The following is a 12,368-nucleotide window of genomic DNA, read 5'->3' as shown; positions in this document are numbered from 1 at the left end:
CCCGTGAGAGGACTCTAAGGCAAATAGCTGCACCTGATTTCACCTACGAAAGCTTGTGCATCCAATACCCTGATAAGGATGTCCCATATGTTTTTAAAACTGGATTGATCCATTTGCTTCCAAAGTTTCATGGCCTTGTAGGTGAAGACCCGCACAAACATTTGAAAGAACTCCATATTGTCTGCTCCACCATGAAACCCCAGATGTCCAGGAGGATCACATATTTTTGAAGGCCTTTCCTCATTCTTTAGAGGGAATAGCAAAGGACTGGCTATATTACCTTGCTCCAAGGTCCATCACGAGCTGGGATGACCTCAAGAGAGTATTCTTAGAAAAAAGTTTCCCTGCTTCCAGGACCATGGCCATCAGAAAGGATATTTCAAGCATTAGGCAATTCAGTGGAGAGAGCCTATATGAATATTGGGAGAGATTTAAAGAACTATGTGCCAATTACCCTCACCACCAGATTTCTAAGCAGCTTTTTCTCCAATATTTTTATGAAAGACTCAGTAACATGGAGAGAAGTATGATTGATGTTACCAGTAGTGGAGCCATTGGAGACATGACCCCTGTTGAAGCCAGAAATTTAATTGAGAAGATGGCTTCAAACTCCCAGCAATTTAGTGCCAGAAATGATGCCATTGTCATTAGAGGAGTGCATGAAGTAGCCACGAATTCATCTTCATCAGATGAGACTAAGAAGCTTGAAGGTAAACTAGATGTCTTGGTTAATCTGGTAACCCAACTGGCCATGAATAAAAAATCTGCACCTATCGCCAGACTCTGTGGTTTATGCTCCTCTGCTGACTACCACACAGACCTTTGCCCTTCTGTGCAACAATCTGAAGCAATTGAACAGCCTGGAGCTTATGATGCAAACATCTACAGTAGACCTCCTCAACCTCAGCAGCAAAATCAGCCACAACAGAACAATTATGACCTCTCCAGAAACAGGTACAATCCCGGGTGGAGGAATCATCCCAACCTTAGATGGTCGAATCCTTCACAACAACAGCAACAACAACAACAACCTTATTTTCAGAATGCTGCTGGCCTAAGCAGACCATACGTTCCTCCACCAATCCAGCAGCAACAACAACAACAATAGCAATAGCCCCAGAAACAGCAAATAGTTGAGGCTCCTCCGTAACCTTCCCTTGAAGAACTTGTGAGGCAAATGACTATGCAAAACATGTAATTTCAACAAGAGAACAGAGCCTCCATTCAGAGCTTAACTAATCAAATGGGACAATTGGCTACACAGTTAAATCAACAACAGTCCCAGAATTCTGATAGATTACCTTCTCAATCTGTCCAGAATCCCAAAAATGTGAGTGTCATTACATTGAGGTCGGGAAAGCAGTGTCAAGGACCTCAACCAGCAACATCTTCCTCATCCACAAATGAACCTGCCTAACTTCACTCTACTCTAGAAAAAGATGATGACAAAAATTTAAAGAGTAAGTTACCTAACAATTTCTATGCAGGTGAATCTTCCACTGGTAATTTTGATTTACAGAAGCAGCATATCCCTCTTCTATTCCCTCCAAGAGAAATTTCCAACAAAAAAATGGAAGAGGCAGAGAAGGAGATCTTGGAAACATTTAGAAAAGTAGAGGTAAACATACCTCTGCTGGATGCAATAAAGCAAATTCCAAGATATGCTAAATTGTTGAAGGAGTTGTGCACTAATAAGCGGAAGCTTAAAGGAAGTGAAAGAATTAGCATGGGCAGAAATGTCTCTGCATTGATTGGTAAATCTGTTCCCCAAATCCCTGAAAAATGTAAAGATCCAGGTACATTCAGCATACCTTGTATTATAGGGAACAGTAAGTTTGACAATGCCATGCTAGATTTAGGAGCTTCTGTTAGTGTTATGCCTCTGTCTATTTTTAATTCTCTATCTCTTGGTCCTTTGCAGTCAACTGATGTGATAATTCATTTAGCTAATAGAAGTGTTGCCTATCCTGCTGGTTTCATAGAGGATGTCTTAGTTAGAGTTGGTAAACTAATTTTCCCTGTTGATTTTTATATTTTGAATATGGAGGAGGGATTTTCTCAAGGATCAGTTCCCATCATTCTAGGCAGACCTTTTATGAAAACTGCTAGAACTAAGATATATGTATATGCAGGCACACTATCTATGGACTTTGGTGATATAACTATTCATTTTAATATTCTTGATGCTATGAAACACCCATATGAAGATCTTTCTGTATTTCGTGTTGAAATAATTAACCATATTATTGATGAATACATGACTGATCTTCATTCTAATCTGCATGCCTGTCACTCTTCATGCATTGAATCTGAATTTGTACTTGATCATATGTCTGAATTTGATGCTGAGAGTGAATCTGAAATTGATATTGATTACATGTTTGGTGATGTTTTACCTCTTGAGATTGATTTTCTAGAGTCAGATAGAACTAACCATGTTTCAGGAAGTACACATACCTCTGACTTTCTTTATGAGATACAGGCTGAGAAACCATCTCTTTCTACCATTATCCAGCCGCCCACACAAGAATTGAAGCCTCTGCCATCAAATTTAAAATATGCTTACTTGGATGATAGCAAAAGTTTTTCAGTAATTATATCTTCCTCCCTTGCTGATGAGCAAGAGGAGAAGCTGTTATCAGTTCTCAAGAAGCATAAGAAGGCTATAACCTGGACCTTGGCGGACATTCCTGGTATTAGCCCATCCACATGTATGGATCGGATAAATTTAAAGGATGGGGCTAAACCAGTAAGACAGCCACAGAGATGACTCAACCCGGTGATTCTTGATGTAGTGAAGAAGGAGGTAACCAAGCTTCTACAAGCTGGAATCATTTATCCTATCTTCGACAGCCAATGGGTGAGTCCCGTCCAGGTAGTCCTGAAGAAAATTAGCCTCACCGTCATAAAAAATGAGAAGGAGGAGTTGATTCCTACTCGGGTGCAGAACAGTTGGAGAGTCTGCATCGACTATAGGAGGCTGAACCAGGTTACCAAAAAGGACCATTTTCCCCTGTCATTCATTGACCAGATGCTTGGATGCCTGGCAGGTAAATCTCACTACTGTTTCCTTGATGGTTTTTCTGGTTATATGCAAATCACTATTGCTCCTAAGGATCAGGAAAAGACCACATTCACTTGCCCCTTCGACACTTTTGCCTATAGGAGGATGCCTTTCAGCCTGTGCAATGCCCCTGATACCTTCCAACGGTGCATGATCAGTATTTTTAGTGATTTTTTAGAAAATTGCATAGAGGTGTTTATGGATGATTTCACTGTATATGGATCCTCTTTTGATATTTGTTTGGATAGTCTAGAAAAGGTTTTGAATAGATGCACTGAAACTAACCTTGTTCTAAATTTTGAAAAATGTCATTTTATGGTTGAGCAAGGTATAGTTTTAGGCCACATTATTTCCAATAAGGGCATTGAAGTAGATCCTGCAAAAAATTTTGTTATTTCACAATTGCCTTACCTCTCTTACGTGCGAGAGGTGCGATCTTTTCTTGGTCATGTAGGATTCTACAGGCGCTTTATAAGAGATTTTAGCAAAGTAGCCCTTCCACTATCCAACTTGTTGCAAAAGGAGGTGGAGTTTGACTTTAATGATAAATGCAAAGAGGTTTTTGATTGCCTCAAAAGAGCACTGACTACTACCCCCATCATCCTAGCATCCGACTGGATAGCCCCTTTTGAGCTTATGTGTGATGCATCAAATTATGCATTGGGGGCTGTCCTTGCTCAGAAAATTGATAAATTGCCTAGGGTGATATATTATGCTTTAGATGCTGCCCAAGCGAATTATACTACTACTGAGAAAGAGCTACTAGCCATAGTTTTTGCTCTTGAAAAATTTCATTCTTATTTGCTTGGTACTCGCATTATTGTTTATACTGACCATGCAGCTCTAAAGTACTTGTTGAAGAAGGCTGATTCAAAGCCTAGATTGATCTGATGGATGCTCTGGCTCCAAAAGTTTGACTTGGAGATCCGTGATAGGAGCGGAGCACAAAATTTAGTTGTTGATCATTTGAGTCGGATCGAACGTGTGTCTGATGAGGATTCACCCATTCGGGATGATTTCCTGGATGATCATTTGTATATATTGTATAGTATTTCTGATTCTCTTTCTACTCCATGGTTTGCTAACAATGTCAATTATTTAGTTGCTTCTGTTTTTCCTCCCTTAGCAACCTTCCCTTGACCATGCGTTGAAGATTTATAGCATTTGTAAGTAGTTTCAGAGAGCAGGAAGTGCACTTACATGGCGACAACAAATGCCTCAGCAACCTATGCTATTCTGTGAGGTGTTTGATGTCTGGTGCATTGATTTCATGGGCCCTTTTCCTGTCTCTTTTGGTTATGTTTACATTCTCCTTGCAATTGATTATGTTTCAAAATGGGTGGAAGCCAAACCCACTAGAACTAATAATGCTAAGGTTGTTGCAGATTTTGTCAGATCTAATTTGTTTTGCAGGTTTGGAGTACCTAAAGCAATCGTTAGTGATCAAGGAACCCATTTTTGCAACAAATCAATGCATGCCTTGCTTAAAAAGTACGGGGTTGTACACAGGGTATCCACACCATACCACCCCCAAACCAATGGACAGGCAGAAATTTCTAACAGGGAGATCAAGAGAATTTTAGAGAAGATTGTGCAGCCAAGCAGGAAAGATTGGAGTACCAGGCTTGATGATGCTCTTTGGGCACATAGGACTGCCTACAAAGCACCCATAGGAATGTCTCCTTATCGGGTTGTCTTTGGAAAGGCATGTCATCTTCTAGTGGAGATTGAGCACAAAGCATACTGGGCAGTGAAGACCTGCAACTTCTTTATGGATCAAGCTGGTGAGGAAAGAAAGGTGCAACTGAGTGAATTAGATGAGATCCGCCTAGAAGCGTATGAGAATGCCAAGTTCTACAAAGAAAAGACCAAGAAGTTCCATGATAGCATGATAATTAAGAAGGACTTCATGGTTGGGCAAAAAGTGTTATTGTATAATTCTAGGCTTGGACTCATGAGTGATAAGTTAAGGTCTAAGTGGATTGGTCCTTTTGTTGTTACTAATGTTTTTCCTTATGGTACAGTTGAGATCAAAAGCGATTCCACAAACAAGAGCTTCAAGGTCAATGGACACCGACTTAAGCCATTCCTCACAAACCCTTCTTTAGTGGACGTAGTGGTGGAAGAGACTTCCTTACTCCACCCTACTCTTCCTCCACCATGACTTAGGGAGTTTTTATTTTCCTATCTCCTTCTTTACTTTTATTACATTTGTTCGATTCTATTTGATGGTTTACTTGCTTTTAATCTTTTAATTGTGCTACGTTGAGGACAATGTGTTGTTTAAGTATGGGGGAAGTGTTCTTTGGTTTTGCTAGTTTTGTTGGTTTTGTTAATTTTGTTAGTTGTGTTAATTTGTTAATTTTTTTAGTTTTGTTGGGTTCCTAGTTTAATATTTTAGGTCAATTCTGTTTGCATGTACAACTTTGCATGTTTTTCTTTGAATTATACGATATGTTCAAGAAATGGGTAATTGTTTTGAAAATAAAAGTCTCTTGACATTTTGTGATTTGAAGTCCTTGTTTTTCCTCTACATGTCATGATAGTTTTGAAAGCTCAATTTGGAAGTGATAAGTTTACCTTTGTGAGAATTTGAGCCATCCATCATCATAATCATTTGGTGTGTTTTGCCCCATTGATTGCTTGCACAATAGCCTTGGCTTGATTCTTGTTGATGCTTCCTAATTCACATGCATATTTGGAAATGATTGAGGCAATTTTGTTCTTATAAGCTTCTAGCCAAATGGACTTAGCTTGAATTAATTCCTTTGATAGCCCCTTTGATCCTATGTTTCCCTTTCTTTGTTTTGAAGCTCATTACAAGCCTTAAATGAAAAACCATGATCTCACCTTAACCTTAAGGAATTTTGGAGCTTTGGAATTGTTTTGGGAATAAGTGTGGGGGGGGGGGGGGGGGGGAGGTTTGTTGGATAACATGTTTTGTTGGCTATGCTTCATGATGTATTTTTGGGCCATACTGATGTACATTGTATATGGGTTAAATGTTGGACATGCTGCTGAATGATATGCTAGTTCTCAAATGCTACTGTGCAAAAAAAAAAAACAAAAAATCGAGTTGAATCAATCAGAAAAAGAAAAAGAAAAGCAATAAAGTTGAGTGAATAAGTTCTTAAATAAATAAAAAAAGAATGATGAGACTCTTGGTTCTACTCTTTATGTTTAAATTTTATCTTTAGGTTTTCTTATTTTTTTCTTAATATGCACTTATTCCCCATTGCTCCTTTATTCCTTTGGGATTTAGCTACTTATTCCATATTTTCCCCTACCTTTTCCTTGGCCCCGTTACAACCTTAAAATACCTTTTGATCCTCATGTGCTTGTGTTTATGGGTTGATTGTCAATTTTAGAATCTTGCCAAGTTTATGTGGTGTTGGTCTTCATGGGTGCTTTGAGGATAAATAGTAGCCTAGACACTTGAGAGATAGAGTGCATATCTTTTGAGGCTTTATCACTTTTCATTCTTGAGCTGATTAACTATTTTGCCATGATTGGGTTGCTTGGATGATTTTCACGAATGCCTTAACTCTTTGGATCTCTTCATGTTAGATGTTACCCATTCCTTTCATTCCTTCATGTTCATTGAGAAATATGTGAATGTTTTTGTTTGTCTCTCTTTGATATCCTTGGATTTTGTTCTTTGTTTCATTTTGCCCAGGAGTGCAAAAGGCTAAGTATGGGGGATTTTGATGTGCCATTATTTTCTCCTATTTCTTAAACCTTTTTTGCACCATTTTAATTACTGATTAGTCTTAATTGTCAAATTAATTAGGCAGTTTTATTATTTGGGCTCATTCAGCTAATTTGATGTTTCTAATCTAATTTCAGGAATTAATGAAGCATTGGGTTTGAATCCAAAATTGGGCTTGGACTTGAAGAGAGTAGATTATTTTATTCTACCAAATTTTATCTTATCTAGATATTATTTAGATTTGATCTCATATAGATATTATTTCATCTAGATCTTATCTTATCTTATCTTATCTAGATTTTATTTTATTTATGGGCTTGGATTTAAAACAGATTTGTAAGCTTTGGGGCTGAAAACTATATAACAACATCAAGGTTCTAGTTTAGCCTCCTCTCTTCTCTTTCTCCTCTCCTCTCTCTCTTTTTCGTTTTAGTTTTATAGTGCTACTCTCAATTCGTTTTAGTTTCTTTTTCGTTTTGGAGAATAATTCTAGTTTTCTTCGTTTCTACTACAATTTCATTTTCTATTGATTAATGGAAGGCTAAGTCTCCAGCGTTGTTTTCTCTTGAGGATCAAGCACAACTCTCTTTGAGGTTCTATTATTACTATTAAATTCTGATCAGTTTTTCCTTTTCACCAATTACTATGTATTTGTTGCTATTAATTCATGCATACTTAGTGCTTGATTAATTGTCTCTACGCTTAATTTACGTTCATGCTTAATGATCGTTCATGATTAATTGGTGTATGTGTTGCTTAATCACATAATGAATGCCTTATGTTAAATTTCACTTAGTAATTTAATTTAGGGTTGGATTAAGTGGTTGAACTGATAAAGGATAAACTCTCGTAACCTAGGATAAGAGACTTGCTTGTGAATCAAGGGGAAGCAACGTGTTTTAATTCTGATATTTTCTAATTCACATCTATTCATTGTTTAATTTACAAAAGCAAACAACCCCCCCCCCCAATTCGTTACTATTTTCCTACTATTTGTTATGAACGTTTGGTTGACCATTGCTCGTTGGAAGACGACCTAGGATCACTTCCTAGATACTGCATTTTTAATGTTTATTTGATTCGGGTACGGCCTCGATCACTCCGACATGCTTCCATCTTCTTAAAATTTATGTGCTTGCAAACACCATACATCCAATCTCCTCCAAACCAGCTCATTTTCTTGATCAATATCCAAACTTGAAGTTGTAAATTTATAAGAGTTTTTTGTTCCATCAATTCTAAGTGCAACCAAATAAATGTTATATATGCATGTAGCCTAGTCACACAACAATGAGAAATATTATTAATCCTTGTTTTATGCATTGAGTTATGACCCTATTAAAGGCATGCAAATTTTTATCCATTGATAGGTTATTTGCATAGGGAACTACTATCTTAGGTGATAGAATACTCTGTCGTGATAGCATAACAATGTTGACAATTTTTTCTACTTTATTACCATGAGGTTCCAACGTAGTGCATTAATAAAGAAAGATTACACATAACATCCATGTATATATAATATATTATTTAAGATGCAAATGACAAACATAGAAACAACAAATTTACCTTTTAAGAATAATGAAATAGTAGAAGTATCACACTAGTAATGATTTGTTGTTGATATAGTAGTGGTACTTAGTTTTGGAATAGCTAGCTTGCGAGTCAAGATGGTGAGTCTGTTGGCTTCAATTGCTTTTGTGCTAATCGAAGTTCGTGATGATGGAAGTAGGGTGTTTGTAAGTGGGGTAGGGGGTTGTGGATCTTGAGTTTTAGTACTATAGTTATGGCATATTTATATTTGGTAACGTAAGAGTGGGTTGGGGGGTTGCGGATCTTGGTATTGTTTTGGTAAAACTGAATTCTGACAAAGGGTTGTTAATTCAATATAATCATTAGTCGATTAGTCTACAAAATAATTTCTAATATGTTTGATTTCTTGTTTCCATTTGCTACATATAAGAGATCATATTTTTTATACATAATTTCAATAATGAAAATATGAAAGTGCTCAAGATGCCTACCAATATATTATGTAGGATTATGGAAGTTTTATTTTTAAGTCACTTGCATAATTTATATAGGTATTGTATTTGTATTTCTCACTCGTTATCTCTTCATTTTGGCAAGATGGTGAGGAACTTTATACTACTGCTTCTCAAGCTACTGGAATGTAGAAACATAGACCTCTACTTTGCTAATGAGGATGAAGCAGCTGGACTTTTAAGGTGATTGTCATTTGGATCAATCCCAACTTTATATCAAGATGCATTTGTTGAAAATACAAATTTATCTTCAGTTTCCTAGTTATTGACTATCTTATTTTTGTTTCATACATATTTGGTCTTGTAAAAAAGTGATATCAATTTACTTTACCATGGATTTTAGGGGTGAACACAAAGATGATCCTATAGCTGTTGTAGAATTTCTTTCTAAATACTGCCAATAGGCTGTTGTAACATTGGGCACTAATGGGTGCATTGCTAAACATGGAACAAAGGTGTGTTAATTTATCTTTTTTTCTTGAAATTCTCTATGATATGTTTTGCCAGGCTCCTTCCTCAATTCCCTTTGTTTTTTTTTTCTTTTTTGGGCACCTGTATAGTTGGCTCTATTGTGAACCTTTTGTAATTGACCGCAAGACACCATAATTAGCTAGACAATGCCTAGTTATTTGACCTTTTATGAATTTTTTGTGAAGTAGTTGCCTCCCTATACGAAAAGCAACCATTTCAGATTGGTGAACCTTTGTTGTTGGTCCTATTGTCTTAAATGGTTTTTGCCCATATTTGGTATTGTAAGAGTGTCATTTGCTATATTTATTCATCTGTGATGATTATATTATGTGGACTAATCTCATATATTGAATTGTAAGAGTGTTGTGTCCTTGATAGATTTTCATTATTTAATAGTTTTGGGTGTCATTCATTGCTTGCCATACATTCACTATTAATTACTGAGAAGTTTTTATAGAGTAAGACACATGTAATAGAAGTAGTAGCATTATTGGTTCTTATGTGCTTCAATTGGAATCAACTCATCCTGCCTTAGAGAGCGTGGATGCAGATTTAATTGTTTATTTATTTTGTTTTTTTAAATAATTTTTTATTGGTGTTGTCTAGAGAACAAGATGGTGTTCATGCAATTGATGTACCATAAATTATAGGTTGACCAAAAAATTCACTAGAGTGCTATGATGGGTTGATCGAAAATGTTGTCAAGAGTTCTAGGTTGGGTGGCTTGCATTAAAGACAGGAGACCAATGAGAGTAATGTGTTATTTAGCTTTTAAAAGGTGTGAGTGGGACAATAGGATTTGTGTTCTGATGAAATAAAATGGGGCAAAACCCAAAATTGCACTGTATTTTTTTTTTTTAAAATGTCTTTCTTCATCGGTTGTGGTTTTATCCGATGTAGAAATTACCAATACAATATCAGTTTTTTGACACAACTGATGTGATAATTGGTAGATTTACAATTTTTGACACACTTCCTACATCGGTTTTAGAAACAACTGATGTAGAAATGTGGTTTTCACATCGGTTTTAAAATCGATGTTGAAAATACTTGACTTTTAACATCATTAGATACAACATCGGTTTTAAAACTAATGTTAAATGTCTTTTTTGTAATAATGTAATTACCTTCCAATCATTGAAAGCTAAGCTTCTTTTCATTTTCTTTTGCATTGGGACTACAAGAAAATGTCTACAATCTGTTCTTCTCCACCTCATTTTTGTTTCTTTACTTACAATATGTTAAACGACATTTAAACAAAATAATGAATATTGTAGGGGGAAAATTATGAAGTGCAATAGTGTACAGTAACATCTTATAGTAATATCAATTACTATTTTTCTATGCTTTATATTTCATTAATTTGTTTATTAGTAATTTATATTTTAATAAATTACATTTTATACATAGAAAAGGAATAGATGTTAATGCATAGCATTGATATTATTCTGATCATACTTTATCACCAGGGAGGTAACTTTTCTCAAAACTAGGGTCAAGGTTGGAGGTCCCATCCTAGGAACAACTTCAACAATGACCAAGGGAGTTCGTCCAATCGACCCCCTCATCAAGGTCCTAACCTGTATGAGAGAACCACCAAGCTAGAAGACACTCTGACTCAGTTCATGCAAGTCTCGATTTTCAATCATAAAAGCACTGAGTCAGCCATTAAAAATTTGGAGGTGTAGGTGGGTGTTGATGGATTGGCAAGTGCACCAATTCATCCCAAGTAGTTAAAACGGAATTTTGAGTGTCGAATCCACATGGATTTTGTTTGTACTTAGGTAGATGAATATTTTATTAGTAAAAAAAGTTAAATAAAATTTATTTGAAAAGGTTATGAGAAAAAAAATAGTAATTTAAATTGGCCGAAAATTAAATCAAACAAGAATTTAAATTAAAAGACAAAAAAGATGAGAAAATCCAATATTATTGTAGAAGAAAATTCAAAAGATGAGAATGTTGGGAACTTAGCCTACCAGAGCTACTCTTTGATGTAATGTTAATGATTTTTCTCTATTTATAAAATTCCAATTTACAAAGCTAAAATAGTAAATTGCATTAAGAATAGAGATGTATAACAAGCTAAACAAATATCAACTTATCCCTATTGATGACTTTATTTAAATACTATTTCCCAATTCTATTAGAAAATAGTGTTTCCCAACGCTACCCCTAAAACTTACCATGCAAATGGGTGATCAAGCCACAAGCAATAATATTAAGCACAGGAAAAGATAATGCAAATGTAATATTCATAAATAAATAGGAAGAAAAATTACATCAAGAGTAGTTGGTTGTCAAGTTCCCAACAAAGAGGGTTTAGCCTCTCATTGTCATGGAGGCTTTACAATTGCAAAAAAGAAATATTTAGTAAAGGGGAAAAAGATAAGAAAGAGAATGGAGGGAAGGAATGGCTCCCTTCGCTTGCTTCTCCTTCTTCTGACTTTTGCCTTCTATAAGGAATTGTATTCTATTGGAATTTATGTGTGTCTTCTCCTTCTTCTCTCTTCTACTCAGGCTTCTGAATTAGTTTGATTTTCTTAAATAGTCATTCTTTCCATAATTATTATGCTTTCCTTAATTAGAGCTGCTTTCCACAATTAGTCTTCTTTCCTTAATTAGCCCTTATTTCCTCAATTAGTCTTTTCCTTAATTAACACTTATTTCCTCAATTAGCTTGTTTTTCTTAATTAGCTTTCATTTCCTTAATTATTCATGCTTTTATGGGCTTTATTTTACTCACTAAGCTTCATAAATTCATCACTTTTAATATTCTCTACGCAAAAACTTAAATGATGTCAATTTAACAATTATTTGCTCAAAAAGGAAAAATTAAAAGAGAAAAATTACAAATTTCTATATAATTTAACCCCCAAAATATAATCATTATTAGCAGTTATCAGTGGGCCAACTTGCTAAGCAATTGGCTAAGAAATCTACTAGGAACTTTGTGGCCAACACAAAAAAAAACCCAAAGGAGGAATACAAGGTGGTCCTTACTAGGAGTAAAAGGAAAAAGAGTTTGGAGAAAAAAGAGAGAGTTGAGGGAGTAGTGAAAGATGTAAGTGTTGAGGAA

At 35.6% G+C, this 12,368-nt stretch overlaps 1 non-coding gene across 1 annotated transcript; it reads right to left on the bottom strand.

The window, feature by feature from the left end:
• Positions 1–361: 361 nt before the first annotated feature.
• Positions 362–468, bottom strand: LOC114420799. The gene has a single exon (XR_003668432.1). It is a non-coding gene; the product is annotated as a small nucleolar RNA R71 (small nucleolar RNA).
• Positions 469–12,368: the final 11,900 nt, after the last annotated feature.

The sequence above is a fragment of the Glycine soja genome, chromosome 7 (assembly GCF_004193775.1).
Source record: "Glycine soja cultivar W05 chromosome 7, ASM419377v2, whole genome shotgun sequence".
Taxonomy (NCBI): domain Eukaryota; kingdom Viridiplantae; phylum Streptophyta; class Magnoliopsida; order Fabales; family Fabaceae; genus Glycine; species Glycine soja.
This window is presented reverse-complemented; position numbering and strand designations above follow the sequence as displayed.